Source organism: Pholcus phalangioides, unplaced genomic scaffold, assembly GCF_987345545.1.
Source record: "Pholcus phalangioides strain wild (caught in Gottingen) unplaced genomic scaffold, Ppha-v1.0 ptg000015l_1, whole genome shotgun sequence".
NCBI lineage: Eukaryota > Metazoa > Arthropoda > Arachnida > Araneae > Pholcidae > Pholcus > Pholcus phalangioides.
Window position 1 is genome coordinate 87,063,221 of NW_028301608.1, and position 26,239 is coordinate 87,089,459.

General features: G+C 36.8%; 1 protein-coding gene across 2 annotated transcripts in view; it reads left to right on the plus strand.

Annotated features, from left to right (window-relative positions):
• LOC149076946 (uncharacterized) overlaps nt 1-26,239 on the plus strand; it is a 114,575-nt gene that overhangs the window by 35,734 nt on the left and 52,602 nt on the right. The window contains exon 1 of one of the 2 annotated variants that reach the window (XM_089244677.1): nt 18,630-18,759. The exons of the other annotated variant lie outside the window; for it this stretch is intronic. The gene's annotated coding sequence lies outside the window, so the exon portion shown is untranslated. Of the gene's footprint in view, nt 1-18,629; nt 18,760-26,239 lie in introns of those variants that run through there. 2 annotated transcript variants of the gene reach the window in all.

A 26,239-nucleotide genomic window follows, 5' to 3' on the forward strand; every position in this document is an offset into this window, starting at 1 on the left:
TGCGTCTAACAATACGTGATGTGAATTCGAATAAGTTCATATATTTGAAAAAGATTCCATCTTTTTACTTTCATCGTGAGAAAGTAATTTTAAGATGTGACATCAATGAATGGAAAAGATTGAAAAGCTATAAAAATATTTCCTGATGGAGATCGAAATTGTTTTTGTTGTATTTCAAGAGAGTGATGACATTCCGAATAAAACCAATTCATTTCAATAAATTCTTTTGACTTGAATATGTCTTTCAAATCTGACATCCAACCTAATCGACTGCATTTCCGAACAGTTGGTGTAACGAAAATGCTTATTTTGTTCGCAGAAGCACCGTTCAAGAAAGGTTGTGCTTTACCAATCCACTGGGGGGGAGGTGAAATCCCCCAAACTTTTATACGAAGACCATTCTTCTCGTTTTACAGGACATTCTTTTCTTCTTAAATATGTTAGTGTTAAAGCCCGAAATGCGGCCGATTCGCGAAATGGTTTGGCCAAAGTCCGATTTGCAGAAATGATTCGTTCTTTGGCCGGCCAATTCGTTAAGTGGCTACTACTACGAAACCACATATGCACCTCGTCCATATTCCTCTGCGGAACTTTTAGCGAATTGGTTCATGCAGGAATGTGCGTGTACGCGTTGTGAACCTAATGTACAGTTTTTTCTGTGCATACATACACACATGGTTTTTTAGTAGTAGTACATATTTTTTTCATAGTTTAGTTAGAAATTTTGTTAAAGAGATGCTCTTTGACCCCAGCCAGTGCCAACAACCCAAATTTAGAACAGTTTCACAGCGTCTTAATTCGCACGGAATCTGTATCCCTCTTATCTATTACTTGTGGAACGCCATGGTATCAGGAGTGGCACGTGAAAGCTCCATCAAAAATTTTAAAAATTGTATTTAATTTTTCAGTCGCAGAAATTCTCTCCAATGAACTTCTGTCTTATCAAGAATAATCTCATAGGCTACTAAACCTAATTTTAGTATGGTAGACCCTTGGAAGAGATATTCTAAACCTCTTGTAAGGGTAGTTCCTGGGTAGCTCCTACCTTATCCATGCGTTAAGGCAGCGGTTCTCAACCGCTTTTGACCCACGGAGCCCTTTCCGGTATGTAATTTCTATGGTGGAGCCCACGATGCCAATTTTTTATTTATTCATCAAATTTTCTGACTTATTATTAAAAAATATTAATAATTATTATTTTTTTAATTTTATTTTTTCCAAAAATATTAATAATTAATATTTTTCAAATTTACTGGGTTTAGGGGTCGTGGAGTCCCTGTAAGTTCACATGGAGCCCTGAGGGCTCCGCGGAGCACCGGTTGAGAACCGCTGCATTAAGGTATTTACGCATCGTTAAGTAGCTCAACTGAGTGAAGACATTTTTTTAGTTTTGTATTTTTTTTTTTTTTTTTTTTTGAACTAATGAATTTCTTATTTGGACTAGATCTCTGACACAAATCCCCAGGGGTTCGCGACCCACACTTTGGGAACCACTTCTCTAGTATATAATAAATAACAAGATATATTTTTAAGGAACTTAGTATAATTCGTTTTCTTTTTCTTTTGCCCAAAACTATCGAGAACGATCAAAATGAATCGTTTGTGTAACTCTAGCTCGACTCTCTTTGATGTTCTCAACCCCATGTTCGAATTCTACGCGGTTCCTAATTTAGATCTCTACTGTAACTCAAGGTCCATTATCATGTACGTAGGAACACGGAGTTTAAAGGGCCCATCATGCTGAGCTAAGCCCCTTTCATTTGTGTCTGAACACCTGTTCCGAGCCAAAAACAAAAACAGTAAGTTTGTAAGTATGATGCCGGAAAAGAAGAGTACGTCACATTAAGGTGGTGTAGGCATTTTAAGCGTATCACATTTCTCCTGCTGTGGCTTCCTGCCGAGGTGTTTTCGACGCGATTAATTCGATCTGCCGATTTTTAGATTTTATACACACGCCTACAATCATGGGAACATCCAAGGACATAATGAGTAACAAGATAATGAAAAAAGAAATTGAAGAAAAATATATTAATCGCAATCAAAAGATGATGGATATGAAATAATGACCTCTGCAACGTAAACAAGCTATTTTTCTCAGCTAATTTCCGCGATGGATAGCCATATCTACTATGAAAAAGGTGGGTTCCCATCATCCAAATGTCTTCCGTCCGATAGCTACATTTTTTTAGTGTTACCATTTTGTGTGTCATTTTGTAATTCACAAAACGTGAAATACAGGATGTTCCAAAAATTTCGAAAATGGTTTTAAAATACATAAAAATTGAAGGAATCGGTATGTTTTTGAATGCGATTTTTGCGAAAAGGTTATTTTCGGGGATTATTTCGGTGCGGAATAAATAGTTTAAATTTTTATCGATGGGGGACGTTTTAAAGCCATATATTTAAAGTTGAAAATATTCTGTGTCCGAAACATTCGTAAAGCTTCAGTCGGCGATTCGTGGCTGATATAAAACAATTTCACCAATACTGCTTTATCCACCAATGAAAACCTTATGGAAGCACCAGTAACAGGAAAATTTAGAAATGAGGTGATAAATCGTACACCCTACATTTTATAGGACTGTGATTTACATATTTCCATTAATTTGCTTCGTGCAGTGTCCTCTGTCGACAAAAATTTTATCTAATTTTTTTTCGGAACCAAAAAAAAAAATCCCCCTTAGTGAGAATAACTTTTTGAAAAAACTGCATTCAAATATGTCAATTCTTCCAATTTTTATGACTTTTTAAGTTATTTATAAATTTATGGGATACACAGTAAATTTTTAACGAGTTCCAAATGCAGGAAAAATGTTTGGGTTTTCCATTTCATGATCAAAGTCATCAGCGTGATAGCAATTGTGGTGCAACAAAGAAAAGGCCTTCTTGACATATTATGAAATGTACAATTCGGTTACAGGACTTCTTGGCGGGTGTAGTGAAATATAGAATTCGGCAGGTGTAGTGAAGTGTGTTCAACTCGATGGCAGGCCTTTTTGACAGGTGCAGGGAATGTAGAATTTGGTGACAGGCCTTCTTGACAGGGGTAGTGAAAGGTATAATTTGGTGATGGGGGAGACACACTGACATGTGCAGACATATGGAAATGTAGAGTCAAACGTGGTAGCTGCGTTTGTGCGCGCGCGAAGACGTGCTGTATTAAATAGTAGGAGTGATAGCAACATTGTCCGGGCCTGTCGCATTTACCCGCGGACGTGTTGGGTTTAACGACAGGTGTAGATAGTGACATTTGTGGACATGCCGGATTCAGAGACAAGTGTGGAGGTATTCAATTTAGTGACGGGATGGATAGCGACATTAGAGGACGTGTGGAAAGAAGGGCTTGATGCGTTACTTTGCTCACGGACTTATATTGCTATCAAGATGCCCCCCATGGTTGTTTTCATAAAAAAAAATATAGTCTTTTTAATTCCTTAAAAACCACAAATGCATTTTAGAACATTTTTCATATGAAACTTCTACAGCGACATAACAGTGAAAGCGACATAAGAAGGAATTTGTGTGAGGGAGAGAAAATCATCCCAAGAAGTGATATACTTTCTTTTCCTCAAAACACGTCCCATAGAATAGCTTATTGTGTGATGAAGCAGATGGGTTATGGTGGTGGTGGGGAAGACGTTGGTATACACACATTCGGCCGTGTAAGGAAAAAGGTAAAAAAAAGTAGTAAAAAACGGCAAAGATAAAAAATTAATAAAGTTGGGAAGAAGGTAGTATATAGCGGCTATCGATCGGGACGCAGAACAATGAATATCCTAAAGCGCATGCGCGGAGCAAACTACTCTGTCTCGTGACCTATTGGCACTATTAATATATTAGTATATTACACGTCACGGTGATAGCTACTAATTGTCTACGCTGTCATAACGCTGTACATCCAGAGCACTTTACCTTTCTTTTTCCTTACTCTTCACTTCTGTACTAGATTTCAGTCCCGATAAAAAGCCTCCTCCTACCCCTCTGATTTAGACTCAACTCCGATTATCACCACAAATTTTTAGTGAACAAATCTGCCACGCATTTGCAGTGAATTCAATTATGATTCCATATCACGCCAAACTCGTTAGAGACCTCTACGGGGCGGTTGGTGTCGGTGTCTTCGGGTTTAAGGGGACAATTAGATCAAGTGCGTCAAGTTTAAGGAAAATAAGGGGTGAACAAGATGGATCTTATTTAAAATTAAATTTAAAATTTCTAAATTCAATTTTAAATAATTAAAATTAAATTTAATTAAGGTGAATCTAGTCATGTCAAACCTAGAAGTTTCATTTCCTATTGCGCGACATCCTTACGCAGATTTTTTTTTTTCATGTGATCAATATTGTTGGTATGAATAAGTTCTTTTACCTCGAAGAACATAGAAAAAAAACATTCATTTTTAAAAAATATATAAAAGGAACAGACATCTTATGAGAAGTTGGTCCCACAAATCATACGCTATTGCTCTTTTTTGTTCCTTTCTTTCTCCATTCCAATGAATCAACAACATGTTTGCTGTGCCATTCCACAAACACAAGGACGCCTACATTTAAAAGAGCTTCCAATGGGAACACTTTTTTTTTTCCATCTAGACACTGTGTATGTGTGTGTTTATCTTGAAACCCTAAACGGAGCCCCTCGAAAACTCTACCAAAAACCTTTTTTTTTTGTTCCAGTCATCGCGTGTCCCCTTATGAAAGAAAATGGGCATAACGTGTTCTTTATGGTTTTTCTTTCCATTTTTCTTGCGACAGTTTTTACGAATATTTTCCTCGTTTGAACGTAGAAACAAAATTTATTTGCATCAATCTATCCATTGCTTTTAATAATAGTCTTAGACTCCATATACTGTATTTTCATAATTAATGCATTAATAACTTTGCTACTACTATAAAAATATTTGTTCTCAGAAACTGGTTTTTTTTTGTGTTTTGAGTGTTTGTGAAGCCATTTGAATGACTGTCATCCGATTTTCCTTCTGCGAATAATTCAAAGATTTAGACACTTCAAATACACTCATGTCCATAAATTAAGGATAATGCCAGCTCCGGCAAATAAAGGTTCAGAAACAAAACAAACGTTACTTATTCATAAAGCCCATTTATTAAACAAAAGATAAAGAACAAAAACGATGGTGTATGTATGATACCATTCATAAAAACTACGATTTTTGCTCCCTGGAGCAATTGTAAAAAATATCTCCTTTACAAAAACTTACTATTACATGGTTGGTATGATGGTCAATACATTGTATGTCTCCCATGCGATGAAATACAGTCCGTACAACGCCTTGGCATGCTGAGTATCAAATTATCGATCTGATCTTGGGGAAGATCACTCCACTCAGCAAGCAATGCTCTCCGAAGTTCCGGTACACATGTAGGAGGTGGTTGACGGGCTGCAACTCGTCGGCCAAGCATGTCCCACACATGCTCTATCGGATTCAAGTCAGGTGAGAATGCTGGCCATTCCATACGGGTTATATCCTCAGATGCAAGGCATTCGTTTACGATGTTTGCTCGGTGAGGACGGGCGTTGTCATCCATAAACACAAATTCTGCGCCCATGGCACCCCTAAACAAACCTACATGTTGTTCCAGAATGATGTCCCGATAAATTTGGCCTTTCATGGTTCCGGTTTGAACATGCAGATCCGGAAAGTTTTATTATAAAAACAAAACATTGTCGCCTCATACGAAGGCAACCAAAAAAATATATATATATATCTTCATATATATATATATATGAAGACGATCGTCAATCTAAAATCATATAACAGGTGAATCAGACTGCAAGCTAAACCTGGACTCGTCGGAAAACATCGCACAAGCCCACTGTGACTATGTCCACATTGCATGTTCTCTACTCCAGGCTAATCGCTGCCGACAGTGAGTTGCCGTGAGCGGAACACATCTGACAGGCCTGCGAGCATATAGACCAATATCTCCCAAACGTCTGTACACGGTTTGCCTTGAAACTGTGGTACCCGTGGCTGCAGATAGCTGACGAGACAGGTCGGATGCTGTGCTCCGTCTGCTTCTTTTGGCAGTTACTGCCAAATACCGGTCTTCATTCGGCGTTGTAACTCGGGGGCGACCTGTACTGTAACGTCTACTGTTCCGTTATCTTGGAATCTTTGCCAAAGCCTAGAGATGACACTTTGGGCAATTCCAAGTTACTCGGATACTTCCATCTGAGTACGCCCACATTCCAGGCGGCCGATAATTCTGCCACGTAAAAAGTCATCCACATGCGTCCTCTGTGTCATAACTATTCGCTTATGGCACTGAGCGCCTTACAGAACTCTTGTGAACAATTTTACTTCTTTGCCACCATTCCTTATATACCCCCTCTTGCACTCTCGTCATTGTGACGATTTGCATATCATTCTTGCAGATGTGTGTGATAATTCTACAGGTGAAATTTTTACTTTAGATTTCGATTTCCGTGTGATTGTGAATTATCCTTAATTTATGGACATGAGTGTAAATAGGGTCGATCAAATGAAACTCGTTCCGGTAGATTTATTAAAACGAATAAAAGGCATATCTTGTTGCGGTAAATAAAGAAACCCAAGGAAGCCCGGGATGCACTTGTGCGTTTCAGAAGTCACCGTAGATCAGTGGTTCTCAACCCGTTATACGTGTATCCCCGAGAGTACGTGCCGGACCATTCAGTGCAGTGTTTCCCAAAGTGTGCAATATCACTCCCTGGTGAGCCATGGAATGGTCCATGGGGCGATATAAGCTACGAACGTAACATAGGATCCTTTGGGTTCACTTAAGTTGGGGAACGACGAGCGGAAAAAAAAATCGCCGATGAGAAGGGGCGATGGAGCAAAAAGTTTGGGAAACTATGATTCAGTGGATATGTTGATAATGGGGGGTGTCTACTCTTTCTTCCACGCACACAATCTCTCTCTCTTCTTTTTTATTTAGCTCCCTTGCTCGTAAATATCAGTAATAATTAGCAGTGTCGGCACAGTACAGTAATAAAAGTACAGTAACGAGTACAGTAATAAAAAATCAAAAAAGTATTATTTATATCGTAATTATGCACAAGCCATTTGAAGGATATGCTATTCTTTCACACATTTGTGGGACTACGCAAGCCTCCAACGAGTTTCTAGGGATACGTTATCCGGTTTTTGTTAGTTAGGGCAATTTTTTTGATACTTAAATGCATCTTTTACGCATTTCTAGGAATACGATAGAGGCCGCTGTGGTGATCGAGTGATCATAGTGACGTACCCGCATCGAAAGGACCGGGTTCGAACCCCACAGTGGTGATCAGCTGAAATTGGTTTTCTGTGGTTCCCAACTTCGAAGCGCGAATGCGAGCCACTCTCGCCGGTGAAAAGTCTCGCTACAGATAGTAATAGGCCTGCAACGACACAATTATTCAATCAACACACTTGAAAAATTGAATGCAGATGGCAGCACTATACATAACAAGCATTACACCTACTTCACTTTAGGTTCACAACACATGCATGCACATCTTTCAGGATGGCCCAGGTTTTCTACGACCAGGTGCTAAATCTCTTCATTGAGACAGAGAGGCGAGCCATGATCTGGTTCGGAGGAGTAGGAATACGACATCCTTCTGTGAACGAATAAACTCGCCTTCTACGCAATTCAAGAGGTACGCTAGTCTTTTAAGCATTTTTAACGATATTCACATGCATCTCTTACATATTTTTATGGACACTCATACACATCTCTTGAAAAGTTTTGGGATTATTAACTGTACCTCCCATGCATTTCCCGGCATACCCGTATCTTTCATACATTTTTCGGGATTCCCACATGCACCTCTTATGCAGGGGCGTACGCAGGATCAGTCTTCGGCGGGGTTGGGGGGAATTTAAAAATGACCTGTCAATCGTTTACCCTCCATTTTATGACTCTGATTTGCATTTTTCCAGTGATTTACTTTCGTGCAGCACTTTCTATCATCAGGAATTTGAACTAGATTTGTTTTCTGCACCCTGCCTGTGAGAATAAATTTTTCGCAAACCGCATTCAAATAAACCAATTTTTATGAACTTTTAAATTATTTACGAATTTATGTGACACACTGTAGAACAAAGTGCTTCTCAAAGTGAGCGTCGTGACTCTGGAGAGAGTAGCTTATTTTTACACCTTTTTCAGGGGCATCGTGGCGAGCTGGAAAATAATAATGATTTGTGTGGCGTATCTATGCTTTGAAAACAGTTGTTTTATAAATAAAAATATCTAATAAAGTATTCTGGGGAGCCACATATGAACCATGCAAGGGACAACCCCTAAGTACCAAAAGTTTTTAGAATCACTGCTATAGAACAATGAAGATAGATTCAAATAAAACAAAAATTATTTCTTCAAAAAATAATAACTCGCTTCTAATTTTGAATCTGTTTTCTGAATTAATATTGGATATTGATATCCTTTGTATAAACGATTGTATGCATATTTACATCATTTATCATGACAATTTTTTTTTTTATCTGATGAATTTATTTATTTATTTTATCGTACAAGGCTTATTAAGCTTTTCTTAGCTTGGAGTAAATAACCCGTGTCGGTTGTCGTTTTGGAAAAAAACCGATCATTCTACTATTGTGTTCGAGATTGTCCTCTGGAAGAATAAGAAAATAATAACTAAAGACAAAACGGTTTTTCGCCTGTCATTAACCATTCCGAGAAGCTTATCTGGACAGACATCGTTGTATTTGATCTATAACTTTGAATGGTCTATTGTTGGTTATTTTCTCCTCCTGCCAGCATCGGAGAGGTGTATCACAACTTGACCCGAATGTCCATATTGTAATGTGCCGTTGTTTTTTTCGTGTCGGGTGTAGTCCGTTTCCCAACACGTACCGTCCAATATGGGTCGAAGGATTTATTTCATTATGCGTATATTTAGAGAACAATATTCAAAAAACGTATTGCAAACAAACAAAAAAATTGATCGTTAGTCGATACAGATCAAGGCATCGACTAATGATGAGTTTGTAAATTAGAATTCAATGCATCTTGTGTTTTGTGAAAATATATTCTTTTTTTTTTTATGCGCATGTAGACCTTGTATTGAACTTCTTTCCTGTTAATTGTTCTATTCAGGATCTTCAAGATTGTGAAACTCTCTATGAATGAATACTTTATTTAAGGATGACGGTCAGAATCATTATATTGAAGAGGATTTTTCTATTATTATTATACACCAGGTATTCAAATTATATGGTTCATGACGAATCTCTTATTACGCAAATACATTCAGATTCCACACAAGAAAGGTCCCAGCCTTTTTTTTTTTTACATGATGGAGAGAAATTTCAGTAGCAAATGAGCCATAGATTTTTCATTCGTGAGAGGTCACTGCGGCACCATCGGAAACGAGAGAACAGATGGACAGACCAAATCCTCCACTACTCTCCGGAGACTTACCAAAGTATGCAAACCACCATATACGTTCTGGGAAAGCCTTTACTACGGGGAAGTCGAGAACAGTTGGAATACCGAGTATTTAAAATCCAATACAGTCAAACCTCGTTAATAAGTCACTCTTGGGAGAGCAAAAATATGACTTAGTAAGCGGAGTGACTCGTTTAACGGAGTAAGCCATAGCTGTGCCAATTCCTACCTGAGGGCAATCGGGACTTCCAAAAAGTAACCCGGTAAGCGGAGTGACGTGATAACCGGGTGACGCACTAACGAGGTTTGACTGTACTGCAAAATGGACTTAACGCTTCTTCCCGACAGTACATTATCGATTAAAGCGACCTTATTTTTCTTCGGATTTCCATCTCACCCAATTTTTAACTGGGGACGGCAAATCCTATAGGATTCGAATGTTGCAAATTCAGTTAAAAATTCCTTTCACACGGAGCGGATGCGGACGCAGGTCCGGAAGAAGTTTTAACTATTGGTATATACGGAGCCTTTCACACGATGCGGAATGCACCCGCAACTTCCAAGTGTTCATTCGGATCCGAATGTCGTCCGCATGTGTCAAAACCTAAGTGCGGGCTCCGCATCCGCACATACAGGTTTTGTACATTACGTTATACTGAGCTGTTCACACGGAGCGGGTCCGGGTGGAGTTCGCCCGCATCTTTGGCTACTTTTAAAAGGTGATTTTGCATGGAATTTTTTTAATTATTTAAAATCAACTCTTAAAATTAACATATGAAGGTCACGTACGTCTATAGCCCTCCGTTTCCTACTGAGTTAAAGAAGATATAGCAACTGGAAATTTTGTCCATACTTTACAATTTTATACAATAAAACCTGCCAATAACGGCCACTGACGGGACCATGAAAATGTAGCCGCTATTGTGAGAAGTGGCCGTTATTGTGAATGAAATTTTATTTCTGAAAGTAAAAAAGAACCACTATAAAATTTGCGATCTATATAACACGTAAAATGATAAGCCGTTCTGTAATTCATTGCGATAATAATATAATTGACTAAATACTTTAATAATTTCGAAATGTAATTTAAAAATTTTTAATTTTTTCCTTTTAAATTTTTAATATTTAAAATTATTTTTTTTAATATTTACTTTTTTATTTTTAAATTTTTAACCCATTTCTGACTGATGTTGCATTTGCGCAACACTGTTAAAAAAAAAAATTTCAATTAGTTTTTATTCACATTTTTGCATGAAATTAACATTTTTGGAAATTAAAAGGTGCGAAATTCAATGAGTGCTATAGTATTTCTTAAAATTTGTTTACAAAGAAATTTAATTTTTTATGCCTTTTCAAAAATGAAATTTTCGGAAATTTTACACCTTAATTTCGATCTGGAACTTTTTCCCCCATGACCCATTAATGGAAATAAATTTTTTAAAAATAGAAAAAAATATTTTTTTCGTAAATTGTTTTGTTACATGATACATCAGTTTTCCTAATATAATAACCGCTAGTCACTTTAATTAAATTAATTTATATTAATCAAAAGTTTATCAATTGTAAATTTGCATTAATTACAAAGAAAACATGCTAAATTAATATCCAATATTTTGAAACTTTTTAAATATGTTATTTAAGTAATCAGTTATCATATATAAAAAAAATTGTGCCATTTGGTCATGAATTTGAGGAGTGGTCAAAAATGGGTTAATCTTGCGAAATGCCCGCAAATATGTACTTGTGTGAAAGGGCATGCTCCGTGTGAAAGGGGGCCTTCAGAGATTCAACCTGGCAGAAAATGACTTACGCAGTTGTGGAAAGGGAAAGGAGGATCCCGAATAGCTTATCTTTGAATGTTCGAAGGTGACAATTCAGAGAACTGTAATTTCACGCGATCTGCGAAAGCTATCAATGCAGTAATGGCCACCGATACCATCGAAACTGGTGTACTCGAAAGAGACTCTGTGTGCCCTTCGAAGATTTGTACATAGCATTAAGAACTGAGGCTTTTGTTTACTTTCTTTCATATTGTTTCTATCATATGGATTTTTTTTTTTTTTTTGCTGTCTTCTATTTACGTATTTTTAAGTATTTTTATGCTTCCACTATTTTTCTTTTTTCCCTATTTATTACTTTTTGCATTTTTTTTATTATATTTTTCATATTACTGTATTTGTGTTTCACGTCATTATTATTATTATTGTTTCAGTTATTTTATATTATTATTTTTATTATTATCATTTATTTTTTTCCCCTTTAAAAGCCATTTTTTTCTTGTGTATAAAGTATTATAATTTTTCTTTTCTTCATTTTCCACGGCAAATATGTATCTACGAATGCTGTTGTACCATTTTATATGGCCCTATGTTATACTGAGTGGTGCATGGGGAGATGTTTTTTGTGATACAAATCAAAAAAAAAAAAAAAAAAAAAGAGCCAATGCATGTTGACTCAATCAAAGTATGCAGATCTTCAAAGCAGTTTGAAAAGTCTCTTATTTTTATAAGCTGCTCATAATTTTCATTCGAAAACTAAAAAGTATCATTTGGCCAAAAATTAGTTTTATACGGTTAACCTACCTTCTAAATTTTCTTGAAAAATGATAATATCAAGAGTGAATACATATAGATTCATAGAAGTTTATTAAAACCTCTCGAAGTCAGAATGTGTGAGAAGAGAAATAGTAAGGTTTTAACACAACTGGCTGTTGCGAAAATATATTTTGGAAAGAGAGAAAATTCAACGGAACCTTCGTATGGTAGCGGAGAGTGACGTCATCCTTGTACAAGAGAAATAGTGATTAATTATATATATAAACCATGTCTTTTCAAATCAAGCTGTTGTGAGAAATTGTGCTAATTTAATTTATTCAAGAAATATAAGGATGTCCCATAAATTTGTAAATAGTTTAAATTATTTTAAAAACTAAAGGAATCGGTATATTTGAATGCGGTTAATATAAAAAAAATAGTTTATATTTCCACAAAAGTTTTTTTTTTAATTTTTTAAACAAACACAATAGTTCAAATTTATGTCAGTAAGGAGTGCTGCACAGAAACAATTCATGGGAAATACGCAAATAAGATTTCTGTAAATGCAGGGTGATGCTGGCATATATTGGTGGATAAAGCACAATTCATTTAGTTGTTTTTTCTCGGCCACGAATCACCGGCTGATCTTTACGAACGTTCCGGACACAGAAAATATTGAAGAAGGGTTCGGGTTCAATCAGGGCCATCTTAACAGAATCATTGGCCCCCGGGCCAAGTGATTTTTCTGAGGCCCTACCTGACCGATTCTCGAAAAATTCAACTACTTCTCATTCTTCTGAGGCCCCGGGCCGTGCCCGGTGGTGCATGCATCAGGACAGCACTGGGTTCAATCACTTCTTCCAGACTGCTTTACAGCGCTTTCTATGGACAAAAATCTGAACTTGTCTTCTGAACCAAAATAATCTTTTCTTCGTAAGAATCACATTTTTTCATTCAAATATATCAATTTCTTCAAATTTTATAAATTTTTAAACTGTTTAACAATTTATGACTCATCTTGAAAGTTTGCTCAAAATAATGCTAAATAAAAATTACTTTCATAAATATTTTTAACATAAGCAACACGGATTTGCATAGTGTTTCAAGTTGTTCTTCTAATGGAATGTTCGCCTTAGGAACCTCGGGTGATCATTTGCTGTGTGCTGGCGTATTTGCGAATTCCACAATAGCAGATATGCTATGCTAATGCTCATGTGTTTTTGTTCGTTTCTTTTTTAAAGTTCGTATCATGAATTCAGAATCATCCTTTACATAGTGTGTAATAGTATTTGGATAGTCTTATTGAAATTACTCATATTACCGTATTTTACTGGGCATAATTCACGGATCTAAGGAAAAAAATCGTAATTTTTTGAACAAAAGTGTGACAGCCTCTCTCTATTTTTTTCTTTTTAAATTTCATTATTGAAGAATGAAATTTTCATATGAGCATTACGCCACTGTCGATTATGCGATAGTACAGGGTGGACGAGAAATCCTATATAAACACATTTTAAAAATTAATAACAAATCAATCAATTGACATAAAAGGTGCGAGGTTTGTACTAAAATACTTACCAAGACCTAATGATTTTTTTTTTTTAAGTTAAAAAACATAAAAGTTCAAATTTTACTCACATATGACGCTATCAAAAGAAAGACTCGCACATAAAATGCAACTCAAACTGTGCAAAATAAATTTTTATGACAATTTACGTCACATAAAACTGTCACATTTCAATATGAGCGCTCTTTTTAGCTCGCGCTACATCTAAACGCGTGGAAGTGTGCTCATGTTGATTATGGTAGTTTTATGTAACACAAATCGTCATGAACATTATTTGTGCACCTTTTGTACTGCATTTTATGTGTTACGTCGAGTTTTTCGTTTTGCCGCGAATGAGTCAAGGGTTTGAACTTTTTCTTATTTATCAATAAAAAATTCTACACCGTGATAAGAAGTATTTTAGTGTAAACTACACCTTTTTATATCAATTGGTTGATTTGTTATAAATTTTTATAATATGTCCAGAACTACCCACCCATCTTGTATTTTCTCTCGAAGTAGCGAAATTTATAATTTCAAATTATATGCAACGAATTGTTTTCGTGAGTTAAATTCATATTTCTTATCACGTCCTTTCTTTTCTCCCCTAATAGGATCCATTATTTTCCCCTTCATCCCACCGAAAGAAATGATAAAAATTTACCAGCAAATCCAAACAAACAGGAGGGTCCTTTTCCATTGAATATAATAATAAACTCGTTTTCCTTCGGAAACCAGCGCCGATCTATCTATCTTTCATAACGTGGAAATTATCGAAGACGTGTTTATGACCTCGAGGTTTATAGTCTATCAAATCTAATAACAGTAGTAATAACAAGCGAAACTGTCAATTCCTATTCGGATATAATTGCGAGAAAAATCCTATCCGATAGTTTCGAACGGAAAGGAAAGATAATCGCACTCGTGGCGTGTCCTTGTTTTATTATTAAATGAAAGAAATAATGACAAAATAAAAAGTTTCGATTCTTCGTGTCTATAAACGAATACAGATGACGGAGGTCCGAGATTCTCATTCTGGATATTCACCAAGAAGAGGAAGTTGGAACAAAAAAAAAAACAAATGAATGTACGCCACGTAATTGTTCGCCCACCATTTTCCATTATGTCCGCTCGATTATGACACTGCCTTTTTCTTTCTTTGGCACCCTGGATGAATCGCTTTTCTTTTTCTTCAATCTGAACACCCACTGACCTCGACGTTTAGAAGCTTAAAAGCGTCTTATTATTATTCAAGACGACCTTGCCTATCCAAAAATAATACGCGGACGTACAAATACTTCACACACGCACGGCCTGGTCGAAAACAAAAGTTTGTTTTCGTCTCGGAACGGCATTGGATAAAGGTAACAAGCCATTGTGTATTTTCAACATAATAAGATCAGTCGATTATGTTTAGCCCCTCTTCAATGATCCAAAATTATCCCTCCACCTCCTTTTCTTATAAACGATGATAAACTTGAAGCGTTGGATCTTTTAGAAGACAAAAAAAAAAAAAAGGGTGTTTGTCTGAAAAAGTGATATCTTTTATGTGTCTTTCTTCGCGACCATATTGTCTCTCTTCAGCTGTGGTATGGGTCCGTTTTTATTTTAGCGCGGTTCCCTTACGGAGAAGACTTGTGGCGAAATGGGGCAGATTGTCAAGAGAGATGGATATGTTTGCTCCCTTCGGAGACAGCTGCCTTTTAAGTGCTGTATTTCTTCATATAAATGCTCCCCAGATAACGCTTGTATTTTCCGTCAAGTTTTATGGTCGGACATTCGTTTTTTTTTTTGGTTTTTTTTTAATATAAATAATATAGTGAAACCTCAAAGGAATATATTGTCAGACTAGGAGGTTTTACCGTGCCCATGCTATAAAATAAACCTAAAAAATATATTACAATAAATTGGATATTCATTCCATAGAAAACGTCACACACACACAAATAACATTTAACTAAAAAAAATTATTCTAAAGTGCTTTCATTCTGTATTTCAGATTTGGTATTGAGTATGGAAGGTAATAATAACAAAAGTCGACGACGCTTCTTAGAGTTACGGTTAATGTTATCGTTCGGTTATTGTTATGACTTTTGAAAAGAACGGAACGAACCAATATCATAATGTGGGAAAAAATTCGTTAAAAGTTATGCAACCAATTATGTAGAGAAGAAAAACTGTCTTCCCGTTTTACCAATACCCGTTTACCATACATCCTGTTCAACCGGTATGTACGGTCATCGCTCTTGAAAACGGGACTTTTTCGGATATAGTTCTATCATTCGGTTTTTATTATCAAAATTCCGATATGATCAAATTATTAAACGGCATCGACTGTATTTGATTACTGAGTTTTGCCATCTGAGTGTGGAAAACAAATTGAAAACAAGAAGTTTTTGGGAAAATTCAATGAATTTAAACAATTTAAAAAGTAGATAATTCTCAATTCAATAATAAGAAAAACATGGCTTATAAGAAAAATTATTTTACATTTTTTTTTTCCAAACTTTCTTGCATCAAATTTTTTTTTAACTTGAATCTCGTCTCGAGCGTGAATTTTGCTGCTTCATCCAGCAGTCAGCGAGGTTATTTGCGTCTTAACTGGTATATATTAACACAGCCGGTACCTACGATCTCAAGCCAAATAAATGCCCCATCATAAAAGATTTGCAGTGATTCTAAATTTTTCCATCATTTCAGTTATTATTTCAACAATACTGAATGACATTTTTATTTAAGTTAATAAAGGCCACAAAAAAAGTGTCAAGAGATTTTAATGAAAAGATGGATTGAACAAACGGAAAGATGGCTCTTGTAAAAAGTCACGTGTCCATCGCATGGAATTAAAACCTGCTTCAGGTTCAAAAATATTTTTTTTAAAAATCAACAAAAATTACACACACAAGGGGGTAAAACGTGAAATGAAACAGAGGAAAAAGACGGTGAGTTTGCCAAATTTTTTTCGCTTTCCACGTGAAGTTAATGAGAAGTAACAACTAATTTATTAAACAGTTTTTTTTTATTGTTATTAATTGATGCTAAAAATATATATATGTATTTTATTCATTCAGTCACATATTTTTCAACATTTTTGCCAGATCCTGGAATTTCTTCACCAGAATCTTGTCGTTTTATTAGAAAATCAATTTTTGTGATCAGTCGCTGATTTCCAAACTATTTTCTGTCTTCATATTGTTACTTTTTTTCTCTAAAAACTGCTCCCAGATGGTGCTTAAAGTTGGGGGGGTCTGATTTTTAACGAATACGAAAAGTGCTGTTCACAGTGGAGACAACGAATTTTGGTATTGCCTTCTAAAAATTCCATCAAGCTGAATTGGAAACCGTCACCAATTTTCGTTGAATCGATTTATACATCCCCCAGGTCAATAAATTTGATCAAAATATTGATTCAAATGTTTTTAAATATACGGTCAGTTATCTGAAATGTTTTATCTAGAAATATAACTTAAGACATCTCTTATCGGCTTCGTCAAACACATAAAAATAAATTATCAACTTCTAATAAAAATTTTAATCGAATTTTAATCGGATTGATCGAGTTGATGAACTCAGCTAAAATTTTTAACTGCGATTAACTATTGGTCAATTAACCAACCCAATTAATCGGTCCAACCATAGTTATTAACGGACTTTTCGTTGTATGCGAATTTCCTTCGTTTTGCTCTGTTAGTTTATAAAATTATAGAAACTTGCTACTTCATCTGCATTAAAACATCTTTTAGATCATCTTTCTGGTATTAACGAATGATCAGAACCCAAGTCATGAAATTGATTTTTGGTGTCTCGCAGCAGTTAATTCCTAAGGCGTTTTTGCATATAATTTCGCATTATCAAAGAAATTAAATCGACCAACGGAACAATTAAAATAAAAGTCTCAATCGTTATATAACCACTCACTTCCCATATCTGTGTGGACTCAGAAGGACTTTGCCATTTTTGAGAACTTTTGTGATGTTGCAGCGAATGCTTCCTTATTTTAAACTCGCTATAGCCGGATAATTTAGTATCGTTTACTTTCTGTATTTGATAATCGCTCATTATAGCGAGATTTGCTGCGATATGTGCTATTAATCATACGAGGGTTGCATATGCACCTTCGGATTGGATTGTAATTTGCTTTTTAGTTGGTGCAAGAACCATCAGTTATGCTGCGCCAAACAATGATCAAGCGGTATAATGACTTGTAGTAGAATTTGCGCTACTCGTGTTACCCCATGAGAAAACGCCTTCCACATTACAATACCTCAAATGTTTGATTGCATCAAATCCGTCAGAAAAACATGATATTTGTTTTTTTTTGGTGAAGTGATGTTACGCAATCTCTAAAAACACCCTCTACCGCCTTTGTTGTTGCGATTCGACCACACACTGTATAACCGTAAATGCTTGTTCTTATATCACCTCTTGAAGTTTGTCCCATGAATTTAGAATCACCCTCTGCGCATCCTGACTGTGGTAGAAAGTTAGATCCTTACCTACATTCGTGAAATCCGCAGTCAATAGAACTCACGATTTTTTACAATAGCGGCCAGATCGGATGAATGAAAACAAGCGATCAACCTATTTAAGTATGAGATGCACGCGTATAACTACATAGAATAAAATATGGTAATGGTAGGGGGAAAAAAAATATAAAATAAAATACATTCAAATGGGGACCGGCGTAATTCAAAACTCACAGTCTCTTTCCACGATTATTGCTATTATTATTCTTTTTCATTCTTCTATAGTTGGAAACGCGTACGTACGTCATCTCGTCGGACTATAATAACAAACAAAAAAGAAGAAACTGAGTTTAATCTGTAGACTTTCTTCTTCTTCTATCATAGTAATCACCATCATCATCATCACTGACAGAGAGAGAGAGAGTATCATCGACCTCGTGAGAGAGAAAAGCAGCGGAAACCACGTGGGGTCGAGTTCTCTATCATCGTAACTACGACTACGATTCTCAGCTGTGTCTTCAGCTAGTTTTATTTTTTTTTTTTTTGTTAATCTCGACTTGTGTGTGTTTGTGATTGTACACACACGCAACACGCTCTCCTCAGACCGATGCCGAACCGCGTCGAAGTCGCACGCGCGTGAACGCGCACCTTGCGTCGTCCGCTTATTATTGATTGTTGGTGTTGAAACGGTAGCCGTCGTCTTCGAGAGATGATACTTACAAACAAACAAGATCGTCTTCCCGTTTGTTGGTTTTTGTTGTTTTTTTTTAAATTGTAGGTAATACCATAAGGGATAAAATTGAGACTAAAGATAAAAGGTGAGTTATATTGTTTGAAGTCTTTATAAAGTTTCTCTGCTATTCAAACTTGATCGAGGTATAATCCAATGCGTGTGTTCGGATATTACGTTCAATGTTTTTTTTCCTTCTAATATTTAGGAATTTTATTTAATAACTCTCGTTTTTGTGACTAACGATTCCTTTTAGTCAAGAATGCTTCAACTAACGAAATGTGTTTCTCGAAAATGATCCGTCTCTGTACCACACTCGAGTGATGATACTTAAAAAGACGAAGCATAACGACACGTTCGTGTAGTGTTTCTCAAACTAAGGCCATATGCCCCCCTACCCCTTGCGATTCTGGGATATTCTGGGGAGCCATGGGTAAAAATCAAATAGAAGGGGAGTCATGGTAGCCACCTAAGGAACTTTGAAGAAACAAAATCAGATGCGAAGAAATGAAGCTTTTAAGTGAAATTTTTGGCTTCCTGAACAGACGGTTGTCCCTTGTAGGAACATAACGCATGTGCTTAACCCTTTAAGCGGCAATGACGAGATAGCTCGCTTCTGTAAAAGCCTCTTGTTCCCGCATTGACAAGCCCAGATGTTTTGTAAAGTTTATTTCTCAATGGAAAACTTTTCTCTATACCCCTTAGTTTGCATCTGCAGAAAATTGAAACAAAGCCTCCTTCATTAAAAAGATATGCCATTTTGAAGGGGAGTTTAGTCACTTGCTGCTTAAAGGGTTAATGCTCTTTCTTTTTCTGTGTTACGTTCATTTTGATCATTTTTGTCGCACCACGGTCATTTTCTGCACACGAGGGATAATTAGACCGGGACCTACAATTTATTGCCGATTCCGAACGGCAGGCTTATTTTTATACTCATCGAGAGGTTGGCGCGCTAACCCCTCGATGGGGGACTCCCTGCGATAGCAATTTTTTGCTGCGGTCAAGTCGCCATTTTTGCTGTATCTCTGTGTCAGGAAAGTTTTCTGACAAGGACGAACCGGGTATCGAACTCATGACACCTCTAAACATCCTTTGGTACTTTAGGCGAGTATCTTATCGAGCTGGGCTACCGCACCCTTTTTTTTTTGTTCCATGTGAATGTTCATGTCGAATAAAAAAAATATATATGTATATATACATATACTGGAAAAGATGTGACTACTCACAGAATCCAGTAGAATGGCTCAGAGAACTAAACAAGCATGGCCATCTTTTCTAACCCGGGACATGGTCTTTTCGACCATGCCCCAGAGGCTGATGATAGTTATTCCCCATGATAATGAGATGCGATGCAACGATGTTTCGTACGTTAATCGGTAGACTGGTACTTCTAGTCCGGAAGGAAAAAACCCCACATGAAGCTTTTCCCCTCCTAACCAGATTATGTCCCGCCACGGTCTCAATGAAGAGATATATAAGCAGGTGGTCGAAAAAAACGTGGGCCATGCTGGGAAATATGCAGGTGTGTGTGTTGTGAACCTGATATGAGGTTCGTTTCAGTGTAATGCTGTCATGCAGAAAGCATCCAGCTAATGGGCCTCCAGAAAATTCTGAAGTGAATTGTAATAATTGAATGCACCGTTGTGGATCTGTTGCTCTCTTTCTGGCGAGAATTTTTAACGGGAGATCGGCTCACATTTGCGCCTAGAAGTTGGAAACTACAGAAAACTAACTTTAGCAGACCACCACTGTGGCGACGGTGGGGTTCGAACCTGGGTCCAGCTGGCGCCACCCTCCAGCTTATATCCCCTATGGGGACAGAGCGGGGGGTCATGGTTGGTTTCGGGTAATCACGATGCGAGTACCGTCACGTGATCTGAGAATCACCGAGTCCGTCAGAGAACATTACGACCGAAAAGTTTTGCGGCCCAGCATCCTGAGATCGTTCCTCGAGAGGTCCGTACACCTTATCAATGAGCGGGGAAATCTTCCATGGCCAGTGTAAATCCCGCGGGTACTTCCCTTTAACCTTTACCCACTCGTTAATTAGATTACGCCTTGGTTGTTGTCCGCTTCCCTTTCAACTGCCAACGTGAATTAAGAGTTCATGAGCCAATGACTCGTTCCGAAATAATGTGACCTACCAAACGAATTTTATACGCGAATGACGCCTTTTAAAACTGTAATGACGTTATTTGTCCAGCTGAAACCCACTCGTCTCGGTGTAGCTTCTCTATCCCTCTTATATATTTCATTTAACTTGTTTTTTCTTTCATGAATCATTCCACAAAACTTTCCTTGTTCTTCTTTCCTCCGGCTACTGAAGCTTGAATAATAATTATTATTATTCAGAGCAAAGAAAAGTCCTTAATTTTTCTACTTATTCTTCTTTTTTTTTTCGAGGTCCTACCCAGTCACTCCTTTCACTGCTCACTAATTTCCGAAAGCTATTTTCGGAGGAACTTTCAGCCCCGTTATTGTTTCTCATGTTACGTCTGAAGCAGCGACATTAACGTCTGAATGTTAATATGTATATTATCTTCGACGATTTTATTTTAATTAAATGTGTATGTATAGTGAGAGAAGCTTGATTTCTATGGCACTACGAGCCCATTTGGTGACGTAATAAAAGTTATTATTTGCTACGAGTATCGATAGTGAGTTCCGTTTATTTTGATTAACGTACACTTGTGCAATTTTTTCCGTATTAATCTTGATTTCACATGTATTTATGTTACGGTAAATGTGATAAATCGGCTGTTATATATGCGTAATAAGCGGTTATTATGCATGCTTACCAATCGTCTCTTTAAGTTGGTTGAATATATGACTTTTACCGGCGAATATGCATAATACCCAAGCGTGGGTGATAAGTTTTATAAATACTTAAAATTTATCTCCTTTATCTATGGTTATGCATAATACCCTAGTGTAATTGGTTGGTAAATTTGATAATAATGGGAAAAAAAATTCCAAGTGAGTCTGGAATGTGTGATGAATATAGTCAGATCCCGATATAATGATAACAAATTTTACGATCGTAGCCCGACATAATGATACAATAATGCACGAATTATCATGCACAGTATATCATACAGTATGATGTATCGTGTTTTCCAACGACGCGAAGCTTTTTTCTATAAAATGCATTTTTTAACGGTTTGGGAATCTTTGAGATAAGCACTGTCAGATCACGCAACAGGGTTTATCCTAATGGAAATATTTTTGGTAAAAACTACAATGTGAAGTTAGTCATTTCTATCAAAAGAGAACCTATCCACCTTTTTCATACAAATATAAATACAATGTCAGAACAGGCAAAATACCCAACGAGGTGGCTGAGAGTGGTATACTTCGGTATTTTTCATCTTTCGATAACGGATACCCATGGGACCGAAAATTTTGTCCGCTAACGAGGAGTGTCCGTTAAGGAATAGTAAGATACACTGAGTCCCGTCGATGTAATTCAAAATTGTGTCCGTCAGTGGAGTTGTCCGTTATGGGAGGGTCCACTGTAGAATGATCGTGTTTCCGATGTAAATGACGAGGAGGGCAGTAAGGGTACCTTTCTAGGCTAGTTAAAACCTTCTGAAATCAACAACAACCGACCCCTCGCTATGTCCCCATAAGGGATATAAGCTAGTTACCCAGAGGGTTTGGGGCCATGGTGGAAGAGAAATCGATTATATTTATTCAGTAATCAACAGGTGACGTAGAAAATTCCAATTTTCCAGACTTAACTAGCTCAAATTTCAATCAAAAGGTAACATTTCCGCTAATTTCCTTTCAAAACGGAACATTTCCTCTAATTTCCTTTCAAAACGGAACATTTCCGCTAATTTCCTTTCAAAACGGAACATTTCCGCTAATTTCCTTTCAAAACGGAACATTTCCGAAATTCAAATGTGGATAAACTCTCTTGAATGTTAATCAAGAAACATAGTATTTAAATATTCTTCTACCACTCACATATGGTACCTATTGGGCTACTTTCTACTTTTGTAAAGCTACTTTTTTACTTCTGTAAATTTAAGAAAAGTGGAAATGCTCCCTTTTGAAATTGCTCCTCAATAGTTTAAATTTGTAGGGAGGTACTTCCATCCGTTTAGAAGGGGGGGGGGAACAGAACATCACTTGCCCGCAGACTAATGATGCTATGCTGTTAAGGCGGCCTTGATGCGTTTGTTATTTTACACGGCTTAAGCGAACCCTCAAGGAGAATGAACATCGGATGCAGGGCCGCAACTAGATGCTTGGTCACCCGGGACAAGTGCGCATTTTGGTGCCCCCTTGTAATGTTGAAGGAAAGGTTTGAGAATAAAATTTGCGCCCCCCTCTGGTCCAGCGCCCGGGGTATGATACCCGTCTGCTCCCCCCTAGTTGCGGCCCTGATCGGATGTAACGAATTTTATCAATTTCTTCTTTTTTTTTCATCGATCAATTTAATATTATCAATTTATTTATATATATATATATATCAGATTTATTTTTATCGATCTAAGAGTTATCAACCCCGTTGAAATTATCCATATATTGGCGTTAAAAGGCAGTGGTACGGAATCAGTTATTCTGTCTTCCAATGTCCATGAGAGGCACAAGTACAACTTCTTGGACACAATTAGTTTTTTCAATTCTAGGGACTCGTACTAGAGGCTTGAAGTTCGTTATAACAGAGTTCTGAATAATGCGGTCTCTAGGGCACCGTTTCCTTTCTGTAAACACGATTTCACGATTATATGTTGTCTGTGGTGACACTTGTCAGAATAGGGATAGTGAGAAATGTTACTTCATCTTCCCCTGTGCATTCAATGCAAACAAACCTCATCTGTTCCATACATAAAGAAATCTTCCATTTTCTGTTCATTGAATTGCAAATATAAGAATATATATTACCCTATGACGTTAAAACTTGTGCCTACGCGAGCGGTTACACCATTTGCCAACTTTTTTTTGGATCTACATGAAAGCCAAGTATATGAGTATGCATACACAGTGTAATGCTCGTATATACAGTATAATGCATTTGCAGGCTCGTGAGGAAATTAATGCTATCGAGTTTTGTTTGTGTGCCCTGCAATATAAAAGAAAACTTCTAATGTTTAACTGCCCCCACAAAACGCGTTTCAGAGGTTGAATACATATGTATGACATGTTTATGATGAGTCTGCTTGATAGAATTATAATATCTGTTTTATATCTCTTTTGTTACTAAACCCATTCCCCGCATCGCTTGTTTTCTGTGTGTCAATAGAGTAGATGCATATGCTTCGTAACGGGAAATAAATATATTTATCTGTCACACAAAACTTTTTTTTTTTTTGTTTCTTTGCTTCGAAACATAAATATTGTACGTGAAAATGAATGAGATCAAAGTTATCGTATTTCATTCGTTGTATGAAAAATATTGATAAATCGAACATTTCGAGAAAGAAAGGGGGAATTTCAATTAGAAGAATGCCGAGATTTATCGATAATGACACTAAATTAGTCACTATGTTATTCGTAAAAATGAATTTTTTTCCCCCGGTAAACACGACGTTGGGATGGAGGTGCATAAATTGCATCTGGAAAAAGTTTTGGTAGAAAAACCGCACATAATTTTGCGAAAGAGGACGGGGGTGAGTAGAAGCTGTATCTGTCGACTGATAACATTCTTCAGTTCTTATCACCATCCAGTAAGAACTTATCAATACCCAGGAAGAACAAAATTGCATGGATAAAGGCAACGGGAATAACATTAATTAAATAGGAGACAACACACCCTGAGGACCAAAAATTACCTGTTGAAAGTCGTGTATACGTGGCTTTATTGCAAGAAATTACTGTTCTAAATACGATAAAGAGTTCGTAAAACGATAGATCACAATCACAAGGAAAATTGTTATAACGGATTTCTAGTTATAAGCGAATTTCCATTTTTTGTTCTGCAGGGATATAAAATTGTAGCAAATTGCTACTTCGTCTGCATTAAAACGTCTTTTAGATCATTTCGTTCTGATAATAAACAGAACTTTTTAGTCATGAAACTGATTTTTGTCTCACAGCTGCATAGAATTTCGTATTGTCAAAGTGATTTATAGTCAACCAACTGAACAATTGAAATTCTCAACTATTATACCACTACTCACTTCCATATCTTCATGGATTGTATTAACATTTTCCCGGTGATTAGAAAGTTTTTTCACAGTAGGACCTCTCGATAGCGAACACCAATGGGACCAAAAATTTTGTCCGCTAATGGTGATATATGATATACAGTGTAATCTAATATCCTTTATACGGCTTTCCCATTTATATGACGTTTCACTTAATCGCGATTGGTTACTATACATTTTAATCTTGAAATTTATACGTTACTGTGTAAAAGTGATATAACCAGGGGTTATTCATAATCACTAATCGTCTCGATAAAGAAAGTTTGATTAAATTTCACTGCATTTATATCACTTTACGGGTGATTATGTAATAAAATTGGGGGGGGGGGAACTGTGATATAAACTTTTTTTTTTTTTACAAGTATATATTTAATATAGTCTTGCAGCTCATCTTACAATGAAGGAATTCTCACACCACACGTGGCACGTTTTTTCTTCTGCCATCAATCATCGTATGGAAACCACAACCATTCACTTTTGGGAGTTTTGGAAAGAAGAGAATGTTGAACCGCGTATCATCCGCAAAGAATGTTTCTCGTCGTCTTCCAGGGAAGCTGTTTTTATGTTGTGTTGAGGAAGAAATGATAATGTGACTTCGGAAAAAGCAGGAGGAGGTGGATAGGAGAATGGCACGTGCAGGCAGATGTCCAAAGAATGCTTGACATGCCTCTATCTTTTCGTAAATGACCTCCTTAAGCACAAAGCTCTTCTGCTCTGTTGCAAGAAGCATTTCTGTTGTTTTTCCTTACCTCCAAACAACTATGGAAAATGGACTCTTTTTATTCTGAGGTAAACTATTTCCTGAGATGCATGCAGCGAGAGTGACGCTTCTTTTGATCGCTGACACTCATGGTATCACTCCAGCTTCCCCCGTATTCAGATTAATACTCACGAGTTTTTCACTAGTGAAAAGGCCACATGGAAAGCTTTTACAAGTCTTCATTGTATATTACTGTTGGATAGTATCGCTAGGTCACGTGACTCCTTCTTATAAGCAGAAAGTGGTGAAGAGAAAGATTATAGCTGAGAAGGAGGACACTCGAAAGAGTCATTTACATTTAGTTGTAATGCATTTTTTGTAATTATTCATTGAACGTCCATGCGAACGCAAAAAGTGATTTTGTAAGTTTCCTTAATATACTAATATCTGGAAACAGAAACCAAAAAAATAACGAAAATAATTCAGTGAAACTTCTCTGTAGAGGCTACTTCCTAGATTAATTTTCTATCTTGATGGCTTTGAGACACTTCTCAATACAGCCGGAGTTTTATGGTGACGCAGTGGGGGCCAGCTGAAGTTGGTTTTTTGCAGTTTTGCAACTTCGAGATGCGAAAGCGAGCCAGTCAGCTCTTAGAAAACGTCTCTCCGCAATACGCACTGTACTTACATAACATGAAAATTCAGGCATCCGC